Here is a 12,963-nt window from a genome sequence, read left to right as displayed (position 1 = left end):
CTGCTCCTAGACAAAAGTGAGGACTGCAGATGCTGGAGATCAGAGTTGAGAGTGTGGTGCTGGAAAAGCGCAGCAGGTCAGGCAGCATCCAAGGAGCAGGAAAACCGAAATTTCAGGCAAAAGCCCTTCATCAGGAATCCATATCTCATCCCTACCCTGCTACGGTATCTATACATCAGAGGGTGTCTGTAAATGTTTCCTACCTTATATTTGCTGAGACATGATGCCAATGTTTTTCATTTTGCACTCATCAGAACAAACGTAAAAATGCCAAATTCCAAATGATGACAACAATAATTGACCAAGAGAAGAGGTGCTGATTGGTTAAAGAGTAAACCTAATTGGTCAAAGAATTGCTACGTAGGAAGGAATGGGTAACTAACACCCCAAAACATTGGGAAATTTAAAAAATAATATTTATGATAATCCTAATTTTGTTCTTGGTCGAGGTTTTGTTCACTACAGCAAGAGCAGACTAATCAGAGAATCACATTTAACAGTAGATTTAAACATCTCAAAGACTAAGCAAGCCCAGTCCCTCTGTTACTGTGCAGTGGCAATGTGAGTGGTATTCTACACAAACAGGATTTTCCTTAGGAAATACAAAAAGATATTCTGCCTCCCACACAACTGAGCAATGCTTTGTATAAATTTCCATGTCAGTGTGATGCTAAATATGTGGCAATATATCCCACTGATAGGCTGATTGACTCAATCAGTATGTTCCTTGGTTCATAACAGCAGAATGCAGACCATAATTAACCAACCTAAGCCTGCAAAACCCGAAACAAAACATCTATTGTTCAATCTCTTCAACAATCAGACATTTGCTGAACAATCTTGAGTGTACTGGGAGTATCATTTGAAAACAAAACTTGAGGTCGTCACATAAGCTCATAATGTGGTTGATTGACCCTTGATAGAAGACACATCCATATGTTGGGATCCCTTCTCTGCAACCAAAATTAATATGTTTAACCTCACTTTTTCTTAAAGTAGCTGAGATATTGAGGAGTCTATATATCTTCTCTTTTTATGGCAATGGCTCAGTGAATCAATCATCTTGTCCCAAAGAATAAGCACACTTTTCTGGTGGAGAAATATCTATATTCTTTTGATATTCTTGTGTGTGTCCTGATGAGTACAAATTGAAACTCTTTGAAGAAATGTCTCTGTTTTCAGAAATTTCCAAATTCTGAAGAGCCAAAAAAACCTGTGAATATCTGATAACATAGATTGGAACAGAAAGTGAATAAAATCTCTTATTCTGACCTTCAGCATATTATGCAATGCCTGAGCATTAAATATTGGTGGAATATTGATTGAATTGCCTTTAGTTGCAAAAGATCTAAGATCTGGAAATCCATCTCTAATAGTGTACATTTCTCAATCTCTCTTTGTTCTTTGCAATTTGATGACAACCAGGGAACACAGATTTAAGGTAATGGGAAAGAAAAATAACAAGGAGCTCTGACTATCCTCAGTGGCACAGAAAAGAGAGTAAGTTGGCAACTCTACCCACTGCAGGAGATGCACCAGCTCTGCCATTGAGCTGAGTGCTGAAACTTTTCATCTGATGGAATGAGTTTCAGACTTTTATGGAAAAGGGAGTTAGATAGGTTCAAGTACAGTATTGAATTTGAAAATGGTGATGGTGGTAGGGTGGAGAGACAGGCATCAGCTCCATGGCAGCTCAGAGGCTGGAAAAAGACCCAACAGTACAGTTTCAAACTGGGAATAAGTTACAGAAAGAGAGAGAGGAGTTCAGTTCTCCCGACTTCAGCAGCTGTCTGTCTGTTATGTGCAATCAAAACTCATTGCAAACCTGAAGAGTACAAGGCAACATTTCCTTCAGCTGGTGTTGTACTTTCAATTGATTAGGTAGAGACCTTTTATCTGTGAACCAGGCATTGTGTGTCCCTTGCAACCTATTAGGAGCATCCGGAGAAAGATGATTGAAAAATAAGTTCTGACCAGCATAAGAATTATCAAGATCATCACAGTAACCCATGAAGAGGAACTGTCCTCCCAGTTTTTCTCTGCCAACAACCTAATTTCTCCTTTCCTTTTTTTGTGCGCGTGTGTATTAGTAGGAGTAATCCTAACACAGCACAGAAAGCTGATCTGTGTTTTCGACCAACGTGGGTCTGAAAGTCTGAAAAATTGGGGAATTTTGCACACTTTTTAAAACCTTAAACTTTTCATGCAACTCCACAAAAAGCAAGGCTTTATTTTCAGCACATTATCATGATGGTACATGACAGTTGTCAATCAATATTTTAACTTAGACTTGAATATGTTTAATAACCCAACTTCCATCACACTGGGGTTAAGAATTTCAAATAGTAATGATCTTCTGAGGGATGGAATTCCTTCTCATCTTAATCAGATTCCTTATTATCGAATCATTTGCCCTGGGTCTAGATTGTCATGCAAGGTTAAACACCCTCTCAACATTCAGCCTGACAAGTCCCTCAGGAATTTGTACATGCCAGTAGAATCCCCTCTCCTTCTTCAGAGAAGACTTACTCAGGTAATTCCTGGGATGAGCCCCGTGACTGATGAGAAAGCATTAAGCAAGTGGAGTTGGAGCTATAGTTAGTTGAGTTCTGAAGAATGAGAGGGATCTTACTTGTCCTTCTAGATGGAAGTGGTCATGGGTTTGAAAGGTGCTGTCTTTGGTCAGCATGGACAAGTTTGACTGAAGATCTCACCAATGCCCAATGCAGTTGCAGCAAGGCACCTCTGCTTTGATACTTTATCTGCCTTGCAATGAAAAAGTCCATCTTTCTTAATTACCATGGTGCCCCTACAACAGAAACATGGGAACACCAGCAAATTCCCCTCCAAGCTGTTCACTGTCCTGTGATGTTGTTCCTTCAGTGTTCTGGATCAAAATCCTGGAATGCCCTTCCAAAATCCTGGAATTTCCACCCAAAAGGATTAAGGTACAGCACACGGACTGGAGCAGTTCAAGAAATCAGCTCACCTCCATCTTCTCAAGGGAAAGTCAGAATGGGCAATAAATGTCAGCCTAGCTAGTAATGCTTAAGTCCCATGAGCGAATAAAAGAAAGCATTTAGACTGCAAGCACATCCATCCTATAGAGTGATGAACAGAACTGCACAGAGTACTCAGTTGTGGACTAACCAGTATTATAGACCAGGCCAGACCCCCTCAAAGCATTTCAAGAAAGCAGCCCAGATCCTAACTTTTCTAGTTATTTGACGCAAGTGTAGAGTGGATATTCCAGGAGTGATGCAGCTGGCCAATCACACTGTTTTAAACAAAATAAAAGTTATTTATACATGAACAAAAGAAACCAGAATACAGAATAACATAATTTATCTGAAAACCCAATCGACTCCACTACGACTTAATGATGCTGTTCCAAATACTTGCCAAATCCCCACAAACATCCCCTTGGCAAAAACGGTAGAATCAAACACAGGTTCTTACAGGGGAGATATCTGAGAGGGGGAGAGAGGATCAGAATGGAGCTGTTTCTTTGGGTCGGACAGCTTCTCTGGGTTCCCAGCTAAAGCTTGATCAGCAGCTGCAAACATAACAGGTTCTTAAAACCAAACAAAATACAACCCAGTATTGGAAGAAATAGCCACTCTCCTTTCATTGTACATGTGTTTTAAAAGAAAGACTTAAAACATTCTCAAGTAGATAAACCCAGACATATCAGAACCTCTGACTTTATGACCCCTCTGGAAAAAAAGCAGTTAAAGGCTAGTATACTATATGCTTTCTCAATTACCATCTATCTGCCTTGCTACCTTCAGGCTCTACGGATGTGCACACTAAGATCACTCGGACCTTCAGTACTTTCATTGTCCTGCTCTTCATCACTGCTCCTTTCACCCTCCAATATCTACCATGTGCTGATGTAAAATTACATCTCCCAACTCTCAGTTTCCTGTTATTTAGCCAGTCCTGTAATCATGCCAATGTATTATCCTCGACATTATGTGCTTTTCTTTTCATCTAGCATATTTTTATGTGACACCATTCTGTCTCTGTTTACAAATAATGTGAAAAAGAAACAAAATCCACTCACCACTCACCCATTTGATCACCTAAATAATGTTTCCAGTCTTCAGCACGCATATCCCACTGCTCATCTCTGTCACTCCTCTCTCTTTGGTCCACTCCTTTTATGTTAAGGATTAGAATTGTATTTCTGCCCTCACTGCATTGAATTCTCTCACCCACCATGTTTCCATTCTCACACTCTATTTCAAAATGCTCTCAGTGATCAGCTGCTATCATTCAATTGTTCAGGGAGGTCTTTTTTTAAATACTTGTTGAAATTTTGCAGAGATGATGTGGCACTGCTGGCAAGAGAACACTTCTAGATAGCTATTTAATTAACTACACAAAGTTGTTCTTCATAACATAGCAAATATATCCTTGACTAAGACTGAGATAAACCAAACTTCTATCGTAAATTGTCATTCAATACTAAATTCAAATTTGACTAGATTTTATTAACTAATTTTCAGATTAGATTAGATTAGATTTATTGTTACATGTATTGGAATACAATGTCAGTGTAAAGAGTTTCCACTCTTCAACGTCTTTTGAAAAGAACAAAAAAAAAGCAAGAAACTAAACCAAAGATTTGGAATTTTGTCCAGTTTAACGCTGGCGAAGGGTTTGGTTCCTACTTGCCAGCGTGGTTGTGATTCGGTTTGGCTACCCTTCCCGATGCTGGAAATTGGCGAGGTCTCCACTGCCACAACTGGCTATCCTGCAGGCGTGTCTGAGCTGGAGCCAGTCATGGGCCTGGGCCTGGGCCTGTGCTGGGACCAGTGGGCTCTTGGTTGAGGATTCCACCACCACAGCTGTGGCCGAGCTGAACTTAGAGTTAACTTCCAAGGTTTTCCCACTCACCAATTCACAAGCTCACACTCTGTCTTAAACGACACTCAGTCACAGTTACAAGAGGAATTCTGTGGTGAATAACTCACGTCCTAACTCCGCCAAGACAGTCCACCATCTAAATGCACAAGTCAGGAGTATGATGGAATATTCACCACTTGCCAAGACAACAACACATAAGAAGCTTAACACCATGCAGGTCAAAACAGCCCGCTTGATTGGTACCACATTCACAAATATGCATTCCTTCAAGCACGGGTGCTCAATAGGAGCAGTGTGCGCCATCCACAGTGGTGGGGGGTGCACATCAGAAACTCACCAATGATCCTGAAACACCACCTTTCAAACCTACAATGACTACCATCTAGGAGGTCAAAGGCAGAAGACAAATGAGAACACCATCATCCTGACTTGGAAATATATCACGGCTTCGTCACTGACATTTGGCCAAATACCTGGAATTCCAGCCCTGAATTATGAACACTGAATTTGCAGGTTTGCAATCATTTTCTTAATGCTTAGAACCATTCCCTGTCCACCCTCCACCTCTAATCCTCCCTTCCTTGTTCCCACATCCACATCGCCTGCAGGTAGAGAAAAGATAGCTCCACCCATGGCCATTAGCTTGCACTGCACATGCTCCAAGTGCAGGGTGGCACTGTGTCTGTGCGCTGTTCTCCTGTGGTTTGGATAGTGGTTTTCTACACCACAGGGACTGCTGAACAACGAATCAGCCATTATATGGTGTGAACTGCGAATGGGGGAAGAGTGGTGAAATCAATTAATTCAGGACCAAGTTAGGAAAACTGGTGATTATAAAGAACAGGAAAGTGCAATAGCTCTAAGGGTGTGCTCAAAAAGTTTTCCATAATGTCATAATTCCAGTTTAACAAGAGAGGAGATATTGCTCTTTGGAATGAGGAGTGCGACATGTTATAGGGAATGATACATTGGATGGTGATCATTGCAACATGAAGTCTCTGCTGACTATGGAATAGGAACATTGAACAATCCAAAGTAAGAAGTGAGCTTGTAAACAGAAAGGTCCAGTGTTTCAATATATGCCGAGAGAACTGGTGTAAAGGGAGGGCATAAGAGCATAAGAACTAGGAGCAGGAGTGGGCTGCCTGCCCCTTCAAACCTGCTCCACCCTTCAATAAGATCATGGCTGAGCTTTACATGGCATCAGCTCCACTTACCCGCCCTCTGACTGTGTCCCTTAATTCCTTTATTTTCAAAAAAAATCTATCTTTGCTTAAAAATATTTACTGAAGTAGCATCAACTACTTTACTGGGCAAGGAATTCCACCGACTTACAACCCTCTGGGAAGGTATCAGACTTCAGAGCAATTCAACTTCATTCTTGGATAGGTAAGACTTTTTGTGACCAGAACTGATATCCTTGCATAGAGATGTGCTTGTGCTGTTGGAATGGAATTAAAAAATAAGATCCCATCCTCCTGACAAGCTGAGGTGAACCCAAATTGCAAGGAAGTAACGATAGCACCAGGAAGTCAAAAGATGCCAGGGAGACAGGAAGGCAGGGAAAACAGCAAGTTTTAAAATTAGAAAGCTCAGGGCACTTCATCTGAATGCACACAGCATTTGCAAGAAGGTAAACAACTTAGAGGCAATAATAAAGGATATAAAATTGCCATTCCAGAAACAATAGTTGCATCATAACCAGCCCTGGGAACTGAATATTCCAAGTTTCGGAAGGGTGTTAAATTGGAATAGGGGAAATGATAAAGGCATTAAGCTCAAATTGTTTGAGGTGAATTGTGAAAATACAATAAAACAAATGTTTCTATACAATAATGAATAGTTTTCGGTAACAGTTGCATGACGTACAGCAAGAATGCATTTTTCAAAGAACAAAAACTCATGAAAGGTCAATCAACCATGACCAACAAAGGAAGTTGAGAATTCCATATGGTTAAAAGAAAAGATCCATAATGTTGTCAGGAATATCAGGGATTCTTGGGAAGTTCACAGAATACAAAGGAGGACGAAGAAAGGGGGTATGGGGAATAGAATATGAGAGGTATGTCGCAAAAACACAGTACTGTAATTGCTTTTATAGATGCATAAAAGGAAAGCATTTAACCAAAATGAAACGAGGTTAACTAAAAGGACTGTCTGAATAATTTGTATTGGGGAATACAGAAATGACAGAGAAGGTAAATGATTACTTTGTGCTCATATTTAATGAATATAGATCTGAATGATTAGGGAGAATGAAGAGCTGAAGGGGATTTGATTTAGTCAGATAAAGCTGCTGAAATTATGGAGGCTTAATGCTTTACATCTCAGGTCCACACTGTTGAGGGAGGTGCTTGTAGAAATATTTGATGATTCCCATGGATTGGAAGGTGGTAAATGCAATCCAATAAGACAAAAAAAGTTGCAAGAGAGAACACAGGGAACGACAGACCTTTTTGCCTCACATTAGGGTTAAAGTAAATGTGAGAATTTATTATAAATTATGGGTTAATTGGGCACCTGACTGATAATACTCTGATTGGGTATCATCAGCATGGATCTGTGAATAAAGATCTTATTTGATACACAGAGATATGTACAAGACACACGCATACACACACACGGCCTCATACTGACACAAAGTCAGATACATTGACACGAATAAAGGTTTAGAGACGCAAAAGGCTCCTGAATTACAAATGTAGGTCTTGTTGGTTGTGAATTGCAATCTTGAATTAGTGTTTCAATTGATTCTTGGCTTTTTGTCTAAGATCAAGTGTAAATTCTGAGTTGAGAATTATCACAGGGTCTCAAGAGCATTACTGGATCGTGATTGAACTTTGGGAGATCATCATTTGAGCTGAGGTGCAATTGGTGTATCTTTATGCTGGCTTCAGCTGAACACCAATTCAATGTCCAGTCAATCAGAGCAAGCACTCAAACTCCAGGCCAGTGGAGTAGCTGGAATACATTCGAGGGTAACTGTGAAGAAGATGGGGGAAGGTATGCTGGTCGACTGGAAGGTTTTTGAGAAGAGAATCTATCCGGATTGCTCTGGGTTTCATAGAGTAGATATTTTCTCCATGTAGGATTTTCTCATACTTCGACATGACCCCTGGGAATATGTAATAATGTCAACCTCTCCCAACAATATTTGAAGAAAAGGTAGTTGAGATCTCCTCTCCATTCTGTCTGTCCTCCCTACACTGGTTACATTTGACACACATAACCCCCATGTCCCAGCAGCTGTTGCTCTGCCCTTCCTGGGAAAGTATGTATAATTGGAAAGAGGCAACACTGATATGGTAGACCCCTTCAGAATGTGGAGTAACAAATGGGGGCAAGGTGACCCTGAAGGTCGATGTCAGTGGGGCCATGCAGCACAGAAACAAAAACCTTCGGACTAACCCGTCCATGCTGGCCAAGTTTCCTGAACTAAATTAGTCTCAATTTGCTGTGTTTGGCCCATATCTCTCGAAACCTTTCCTACTTATGTATCTGTTGAAATGTGTTTTTAAATGTTGTGACTGTATCAATATCGACATCATCCTCTGGCAGTTAATTCCAAACGTGCCCTTCAGGTCCCTTTTAAATCTTTCTCCTCCCACTTTAAAATTATGCCCTTTAGCTTTGAATTCCCCAAAGACCTTCCTCCTCTCACATTTTGTGAAAGAGCTTTCGGATTTTAAGAGCAGTTCCCTAGAGGCAGGACGGGGTGCACCAAGGTGTAGGGCAATTAGACACAGTTAAGGAAGAGATCATCATGTCTCTTTATGTCAGAGAAGTTAAAGCCTGTGAAAATTGGATTGTATTCACAGGGAGTTCCCAAGACATTTACAACAAGAGTACCCCATAAACTCAGCTGAAATCTGTACAAAAACAAGGAGTTATCCAAAAGCATCACAGGTTCAAAACTCTCAAACCTACTTCATCGGAAAGTTTAACAAGTGTGTTTTTTTATATGCGGTGCAGAAAAGATATCGTGGAAAGGTGTTGTCGCTTGTACTCAAAACATAGATAAACATTTTGGAAGATATCCAATTTGAACTCAGAATTTGGAATAAGAAATGTTTTATCTGTTAATGGGGCAGCCCTTGGTCAGAGGTGGCACATTATGGTCACCCGTTGGCATTAATATAACTGCAGTAAGAGTATTCACTTGCCTGATGCTGCATTAAAGTGAGGTCACATGTTAGCACAATGGTAGCTTTGAAAAGGAGTTATCCCAAGGTAACAGGGTCCACTTTGAACAAAGAATCTTACCAATTAATATCCAGGAAGTTGTGTAAAAATAATGCCTATAAGATACAGTTTGGTAAGAGATGTATGAAAACAGACAGCTTGATGTTTGTAGCAAGCATGAAAAATAAAAATAGGATCCCACAATAACAGAGATAAACGATAAAGGTGGGATTATTCCTGATGAAGAAATTATGCTCGAAATTCTGCTTGACTCTCCTGCTCCTGGGATGCTGCCTGACTGGCTGTGCTTTTCCAGCACCACACTCTTCGACTCTGATCTCCAGCACCTGCAGTCCTCACTTTCTCCTAAATTTGGGATTATGTCTCATAAAAACGTAGGAGATCTGGCAAGTTGATTGAGCTGTGAAAGTGATTGAGCTTTAGTCTTATTAATGAAAAAGGTATTGTCTTATTAGGTAAATGTTAGTCAGAGTAGGGGCAGTACATTTCATGTGGCGAGAATGAGTTATAATGCAGCTGCAGGATAGAGGGGAGTGTCTAACTGAGCATTCAAGGTCAGGTGGAACAGGAACTGCTCACAATTCATGAGCTAAAGAATGCCAACAGTAAGTGTGAAAACAAAACTTTACATATAACTAACTCTATAGTCAAAATACTATTATGAATCTTGCAAATAATTAGCAAGAACTAACCTCCTTTTGTACCTCCCATGACTTGGACAGTGAGAAATATAAGATGAGCAACAGAATTTGATAGGGATTGCATTAGATACAATGAATAACAGAATTTGAGCAGCCCTTCAAGATAAGCAAATCTGGGAAACATTTAAAAGAGAGCATAAACACTAACTTTAAAATGTAGATTAATGGTCTGATGATAATGATGTCCGGTCAGCATCATGATTGATTGATGCGTTATCATGTCCTGAAGTACAGTGAAAAGCTTTGCTTACAAGCTGTACAGGCAAATCATAGTAAGCAAGGATGTACAGAGCAAAGAGACCGAGCCAGAGGCCCACAGGTAATCGGGAACCTAGTGCTGTTCATAGGGATGTCAATCATTGACCACAAGACTGGATGTATAAATGAAGGGGGAAGGAACAATGCCAATGCTCCATGTAATGAGATTAGATTCCCTACAGTATGGAAACAGGCCCTTCAGCCCAACAACCCTCTGAGGAGGAACCCACCCAGACCCATTTCCCCTCCATTTACCCCTGACTAATACACTTAACTTACACATCCCTGAACACTGTGGGTCAATTCACCTAACCTGCATATTTTTGGACTGTAGGATGAAACTGGAGCACTTGGAGGAAACCCATGCAGACACAGGGAGAATGTGCAAACTCCACACAGACAGTTATCTGGGGCTGGAATTGAACCCGGGTCTCTGGTACTGTGAGGCAGCAGTGCTTACCATTGTGTCACCGTGCAGCCATAATCTCTCGCATCATCATTTTATTCAACATTTCCCTCCCATCGGGTAACATCCAGCGCCCATCTGCTGTCTTTGCAGCTCCTAAATCTTTTAGTACCTTTCCCTCCTTTGCAGTAAACAACGGGGTACCCTGGAGATCTGGAATTGTAGGTATTAGGGAGTGTATCACTGCTCCCTGTGTATTCAGGGCTGCTTCCTTAGCTACCTCATCAGCCAGTCTATTTCCCCTTACTTCTGGCTCATTCCCCTTCTGATGTCCATTTATATGAACTACCGCTATTTCTCTCAGGAGTAACAGGTAATCCAGCACTTGTTTTATCAATTCCTCATGTGCTAGTTCTTTTCCTCTGCTATTTATCAGTCCTCTTCTGAAGGTATGTACCACTCCAAACGCGTATTTGGAGTCTGTGTACACTGTTCCTTCCTTGACTTCTAAGCTTAGAACATAGAACATAGAACATAGAACAGTACAGCACAGAACAGGCCCTTCAGCCCACGATGTTGTGCCGACCACTGAACCTCATGTATGCACCCTCAAATTTCTGTGACCATATGCATGTCCAGGAGTCTCTTAAATGCCCCCAATGACCTTACTTTCACAACTGCTGCTGGCAACGCATTCCATGCTGTCACAACTCTTTGTGTAAAGAACCCACCTCTGACATCCCCTCTATACTTTTCTCCAACCAGCTTAAAACTATTACCCCTCATGTTAGTCATTTCTGCCCTGGGAAATAGTCTCTGGCTATTGACTCTATCTATGCCTCTCACTATCTTGTATACCTCAATTAGGTCCCCTCTCCTCCTCCTCCTTTTCTCCAATGAAAAAAGTCTGAGCTCAGTCAATCTCTCTTCATAAGATAATCCCTCCAGTCCAGGCAGCATCCTGGTAAACCTCCTCTGAACCCTCTCCAAAGCATCCACATCTTTCCTATAATAGGGTGACCAGAACTGGACGCAGTATTCCAAGTGCGGTCTAACCAAAGTTTTATAGAGCTGCAACAAGATCTCACGACTCTTAAACTCAATCCCTCTGTTAATGAAAGCCAAAACACCATATGCTTTCTTAACAACCCTGTCCACTTGGGCGGCCATTTTAAGGGATCTATGTACCTGCACACCAAGATCCCTCTGTTCCTCCACACTGCCAAGAATCCTGTCTTTAATCCTGTACTCAGCTTTCAAATTCGACCTTCCAAAATCCATCACCTCGCATTTATCCAGGTTGATCTCCATCTGCCACCTCTCAGCCCATCTCTGCATCCTGTCAATATCCCGCTGCAGCCTACAACAGCCCTCTATACTGTCAACGATAGTGTCATCTGCAAACGTGCTGACCCATCCTTCAATCCCCTCATCCAAGTCATAATAGAAATTACAAACAGTAGAGGCCCAAGGACAGAGCCCTGTGGAACACCACGCACCACTTTCCTTCTACTACCACTCGCTGTCTTCTGTTGGCCAGCCAATTCTGTAACAGCTAAGTTCCCCTGTATCCCATTCCTCCGAACCTTCTGAATGAGCCTACCATGGGGAACCTTATCAAATGCCTTGCTGAAGTCCATATACACCACATCCACAGCTCTACCCTCATCAACTTTTCTAGTCACATCCTCAAAGAACTCAATAAGGTTTGTGAGGCATGACCTGCCCCTCACAAAGCCATGTTAACTGCATTTAATCAAGCCATGCCCTTCCAGATGGTCATAAATCCTATCCCTCAGAATCCTTTCTAACACCTTGCAGACGACAGACGTGAGACTTCCTGGTCTGTCATTGCCGGGGATTTCCCTATTTCCTTTCTTGAAGAGAGGAATTACATTTGCCTCTCTCCAGCCCTCAGGTACAACTCCAGTGGAGAGCGAGGATGTAAAGATCTTCGCAAGTGGCGAAGCAATTACATTTCTCGCTTCCCAAAGCAGCCGAGGACAAATCTGGTCTGGGCCTGGCGACTTGTCAATCTTAATGTTTGACAAAATTTTCAGCACATCAGCTTCCTCAATCTCTATTCATTTTAGCATGCACACCTTCTCTTCAAAGGTTTCATTCATTACAAAGTTTGTTTCTTTTGTAAAGACAGAAGCAAAAAACTCATTTAGGGCTTCCCCTACCTCCTCAGACTCCACACACAAGTTCCCTTTGCTATCCCTGATCTGCCCTACTCTTTCATTGACCATTCTCTTATTCCTCACATAAGTGTAAAACACCTTTGTGTTCTCCCTAATCCGTTCTGCCAAGCCTTTCTCGTGCCCCCTCCTGACTCTTCTCACTATTTTTGAGCTCCTTCCTCGCCTGCCTGTAATCCTCTCGAGCTGAGCTTGACCCGAGCTTCCTCCACCTTATGTAAGCTCCACCGTTCTCGTCATCCAAGGTTCCTTTATCTTACCACTTCCTGCCTGTCTCAGAGGGACATATTTATTCATCATTTGCAACAACTGTTCCTTAAAC

The 12,963-nt window shown here is 41.6% G+C and overlaps 1 protein-coding gene across 1 annotated transcript in view; it reads right to left on the bottom strand.

The window, feature by feature from the left end:
• LOC148140794 (class I histocompatibility antigen, F10 alpha chain-like) overlaps nucleotides 1-12,963 on the bottom strand; it is a 401,060-nt gene that overhangs the window by 378,215 nt on the left and 9,882 nt on the right. The gene's annotated exons all lie outside the window — the stretch shown is intronic.

Source organism: Chiloscyllium plagiosum, unplaced genomic scaffold, assembly GCF_037043375.1.
Source record: "Chiloscyllium plagiosum isolate Xiang-an unplaced genomic scaffold, Cpla_swu_hap1 HiC_scaffold_35, whole genome shotgun sequence".
Lineage (NCBI taxonomy): Eukaryota > Metazoa > Chordata > Chondrichthyes > Orectolobiformes > Hemiscylliidae > Chiloscyllium > Chiloscyllium plagiosum.
Note: the sequence above shows the minus strand (reverse complement) of the source record. Positions and strands in the feature narration are given on the sequence as shown.